The sequence below is a fragment of the Gossypium hirsutum genome, chromosome A12 (genome assembly GCF_007990345.1).
Source record: "Gossypium hirsutum isolate 1008001.06 chromosome A12, Gossypium_hirsutum_v2.1, whole genome shotgun sequence".
Lineage (NCBI taxonomy): Eukaryota > Viridiplantae > Streptophyta > Magnoliopsida > Malvales > Malvaceae > Gossypium > Gossypium hirsutum.
This window is the reverse complement of record NC_053435.1, coordinates 46,787,435-46,792,614: the sequence shown is the minus strand read 5'-3', so window position 1 is coordinate 46,792,614 and position 5,180 is coordinate 46,787,435. Positions and strand designations below refer to the sequence as shown.

At 33.6% G+C, this 5,180-nt stretch overlaps 1 non-coding gene across 1 annotated transcript; it reads right to left on the bottom strand.

Moving 5' to 3' along the window:
• Positions 1 to 831: 831 nt before the first annotated feature.
• Positions 832 to 938, bottom strand: LOC121211822 (small nucleolar RNA R71). Its single transcript, XR_005907040.1, has one exon. It is a non-coding gene; the product is annotated as a small nucleolar RNA R71 (small nucleolar RNA).
• Positions 939 to 5,180: the final 4,242 nt, after the last annotated feature.

Sequence of the window (5,180 nt, the reverse complement as noted above, 5' to 3'; positions counted from 1 at the left end):
TGGCTACGCCATGATTATTTTATTTAGCAGCTCTGCTGCATTATTTCTAGCAGCTTGGCTGCGACACTGGTGTGCTGGCTAGGTGGGTCGATCTATTCTCCACAGGGTGTGTTGGATGGTACGGGAGGTGTGATGGACGGATTGGGTTGGGTTGCAGATCTGTGATGCATTTATTGTTATGGGTTTTGGCCCACTTTGCTACTGTATAGGGCTTAGGCCCAGATGACACTGTACTGCATAGGGCTCAGGCCCTAACCTATTGTAGGCACTTAGTGGTGTTGGATTAGGGGACTACACACTGAGTTTCGTAAACTCACCCTTTCGGTTTGACTGTTCAAGTAATCCCCAGCCTTGGGCGACTTGGAGCTACGAGGGATTCGGAGGTGGCCACATGTCTGTTGGTTATTGAGATCTACTATTTTCTTTTTACGTTTTTATTGATGATTTTATATCTGGGTTTTTGTTGTTGTGATAAGGCCATTCGTGGGTTTTAATTTTTAGTTGGGCTTTGGAATATATATTTTTAAACTGCTAGTCTAGGTAAAGACGAGTTTTTAAAACAATTACTGCTTTCTAAGACACGCGTTTTAAACTTCATCGACTTAAAAAACTTCTGCGTTTTTAAATCAATTTGTTATAACTCTAATGATTAATAAGGTAAATGTTTTGACGAGAACTTCTGTTATAATAAAAGGATGTAAATTTAGTAACGGATTTTTACCGAAAGGATCAATTATCGAAAAGCACTCTGATGTGACACGCTAGATTCGAGTGTAACGTCTGGGCCGAGTTTGGGGTGTTGCAAAGTATTTCCCGCCTAGCAAGAACGCTAAGTTGAGGAACAAGATCACTGCCTTCCAACAAATGGATGATTAGTCCTTGTATTAGGCATGGGAAAGGTACAAAGAGTTATTATGAAAGTGCCCTCATCATGGAATTGCACATTGCATCCAACTTGAGACATTTTATAATGGTCTCAATGCTCACATGAGGATGGTAGTGGATGCTTCTACTAATGGTGCTCTCCTTTCTAAGTCTTACAATGAGGCTTATGAAATTATCGAGAGGATTGCCAGCAATAATTACCAATGGCCAACCAACAAAGCCGCGTTAGGAAGACGAGTTGCTGGAATACATGAAGTAGACGCTCTTACTTCGCTCACCTCCTCTTTTCTAAAATCCTACCTGGTGTATAGTATCTATTCACTTTAAACAATGAGGACATTGTTCATTTTAAGTTGGGGAGACCGAAAATTTGAATTATTTCCACTCAGAATAATTTTTTCTATTAATTATGATTAGGATATATTTTGTTCAATAAATTGAAATTTTGTTAAGTATGCTAAACTTTAGTACGAATAAAGTTCTATTAATTCAATGAATTGTTATGTTACCTTAATAATGATATAAATGTATTTTTATAAAGCATGTAAATCACACCATGAAATTTTAGTTCCTTATGAATGTGACAGCCCTAATGTGACCCTAGTCGGAAAGTGGTTTCGGGACCACAAAACCGAATCACAAAAATAATTAACCATTATAATCTATGCTTATAATATGTGTAAATGCATGTGTAAAATTTTCATATCTTAATTTTTTCAATTGCATGTGAAATTATTAATAGGGACTTATGTGAGACATTGTGAAATGTGATAGGTTAATTTTAAATGGTTTATTAATGCATGCTAACATAAAGGTGGACTTGCTTGTCAAATTGTCCATTTCTTTGATAGTGGCCAGCCATGATGAGGATTTATGCATATTATAGATATTTTATAATAATTTTAAATTTCAATTAAAGGAATTATAGAATTAAAGGAAATAAAATAATGAGAAGTGAGAGGAGAAACCAAAGTGTTTCATCTTTACTTCTCCATTGCCGAAACTAGAAGAAAGAAAGAAGAAAAACTCTTGTTGAATTTCGGCTAAGGTGTTTTGATACAAGAAGGTATGTTTTATGCCACTCTTGAAAATGTATGCATAATTTGGAGGATTGGTTTAAATTTTACTTGAATCTTGGATTGAAATTAGGTTATTTAGGAGGGTTGAATTTCGGCCTAGGAACTTAAAATTTTTAGTAGAAGTTTTGATGACATTAGATGGATAGTTAGGTTGGATGTGTTAAATTGTTAATTGTTTTAGCTTAAAAGTTAAGGTTAATATGGTTTATGGGATTGCCGAATCTAATTTAGGGAGAAAGAAAAATATATGTATTCGGTTATGCTATTGATTCTTGGGGAAATAATGTTTAATGTATTTTGTTTATGTTTTATAAAAGCACTAGTAATTGAATTTGAGAAATTTTAACTTGTTGATGAGAGGTGTTGAACGTGATATTCGGATGTGTTTCAAGGAATGACATTAGGGTAGCTAGAGTCTAAGAACTTTCAGTCAAGGACTATTGTGTGAGCAAATTCGGTATAAAGGTTTAGATGTTAATTGCATTGTATTTAATGTTTAAAGAATAGGTAGTAGCTAATTAAAGTTAAGAAGGCTAGAATTTCTTTTAAGGGAGGTGTGACCTTAATTTGAACAAAATAGAATCAGCCTTAAGCTTGACCAAATGGTTCGGTTATTATTAGCTTAGAAGAAACCTATATGAAATTGTTGTATTAGGTCATAATATATAATTACATATGAAGGCTAAGTTTAAGTAGTAAGGCCGAATAGGTTATAAATTAATTATAGACGGTTTATATACATAGGAGTATGTATGTATTTGTGTGTGCGGCATTGATGATAAATGGTGAATTGGTAATAATCTACTTGGGACAGCAGCAGTAAGGTGATTTTCGAAAATCACCATAAATTGTAGGAATTGAATTAGAAGTTGAATAAATTATGTAATTAAAGCTTGATGAGTCTAGTTTTCTATAATAGAAACTGTAAAAGTAAAAGAATTACCGATCATGAAATATTTGAAGTAATGTGGGACAGAGTCAAAATGACTTCTAGATCCCCTGTTCTTTATTTATAAAATCATTATAAAATGTATAAAAATGGTCATAGAATAAATTTTATATGCTTAGACTCCTTAGTGAGTCTAGTTTCAAATGAAATAAACGACAACATATTTTGATTTTTGTACAATGAGAAATTTATTTCGTACTGAAGAATGGTCAGATTTGTCAAACAGTGAAACAAGGGAAACTTTAGGAAAAATCTGGTATTGATTGGCTAGACTAAAATTATGAAAAATTTATGGATAAAATATAAATGAGTCTATTTTCAAGGAAAATTTACAGCAATTGATTTGGAGTTTCGTAGCTCCAGTTATAAGTGATTTAATGACTGTTGCTCAGGAATTCAGCTTATAGTGAAATTGTGATTATATGGTAAACATTGATAAAAGAAAAATTTTACTAATGAAATGCTTATTGATTTCTTATAAGCTTACTATAATCTGTATGTGTGAAAGTTGAATATATATGTATTATATTTTGAAAGTAATACTCGAATAATTGATTAATGCTTAGTTTAAAATTTATTGAATTAAAGCTCAAGAGCATAGAGGGGCAACCACGGATAAGGGAAAAGCTAAAGCCACGAAATAGCCAACCCGAAATTTGTTCAAAAAGATACAAGGTAAGTTTTGAGTAATCGCCTTTAGCATAAAATTTATAATGCCTTGACATATATATACTACATGAATTTTGATCTTTTTGGTTCTATTTGAATTAAGTTCAATGGTAAATTAGGGTTAAGCTTGATTGATGAAAGGTACGTGTGATATTCATGCATGATTTTAAGCTGAAATGAAATAATGGTGTTCATAAGAAGCTCATGTCTGAATGTAGCCAATGGCTACTAATAATGTGAAATGTTCTATAAAATGCATTAGAATACGATGAAAAAAACATGTTATTTAATGTGGAATGGTATCCGGGCTTAAAGACCCGCAGGATTCGTGCTAGAATCGTATCCGGGCTTAAAGACCCGCAGGCTTCGTGTTGGAATTGTATCTGGGCTTAAAGACCCGCAGGCTTCATGCTGGAATTGTATCCGGGCTTAAAGACCCGCAGGCTTCGTGCTGGAATGACATCCGGGTTAAAAACCTACAGGCTGTGCTAGATATGTGTTTCGAGTCCTAAGACTTGATAGGACCGGTGTCACTAAGTTAAGTATGATTACGACATTGAATATCCGTGCGAGTAAGTATTATATATGTTATACCTGCTAAGGTACGTATTACGTACTCATAAGTGAATTGACTTCAAAACAAATTATTAGTATCAAAGAATGGTATATATATATGTGAGTGTGTGTATATGTATGTGAATGAATACTGTATTTATGAATAAGAGAATGACTTATTTGGTCAATGTATGTCATTGTAAAAGCATGTGTCTTAAAGAAATTTTATGAACCATATAGTATAGTGAATATGTACTGAGAATTTTTTTGTGTATTCATGTGTATATATATATTCGGCCAATAGGTTATAATTAATGTACTTGTGAGTTTTTGGCCAAGTAATTTACAAATTAAATTTGGGTTCTTGTGATACTTAATGTTAGAATTTAAATGATACGTTTTAATTGTTTGAAACACTTAAAACTTACTAAGCCTCGAAAGCTTACTCTGTTTTATTTTATTTCTTTGTTTTATAGATTGTCAATTTTGGCCACCGACTCGGGGATCATCAGCAGTTCATCATACTATCGATCTTTTTGGTATAGTTATATTTTGGCCTTGGTATGCCATGTATAGGTTAGGCCGGTGACGGTTATGTTTTGTATTGTAAATATTTTAGCCATACGAAAATGGCGTATAACTTGAATATCAATATCTAATTCAGTTCGATCTCTGTTTATGTTTATTTACTATGCGAATGAGATATTAAAATGTCGATTGATTATATGGAGAAAAAAAAAAGAAATTTATTGTTTCGCTCGGTAATATCTCATAGCCTAAACCGGCGATTGGACTCGGGCTGGGGGTGTTACATTTTATTGGTATCAGAGCTACGGTTTAGTTATTCTAGGACTAACGTAGAGTGTTTGAGTCTAGCTATACATGCCATATAGTATTAATGTGATAGTATGATGAATTCTGACAGTTAAAAATGTGTTTTCATATAGTAATGGATCCTGATCCCAATCGAGCGGTAGCTGATGATGTTGAGAGTGTAGCGCCTGCTCCCGCACACGGGACCGCACCGGTGGACTCTCAACCTA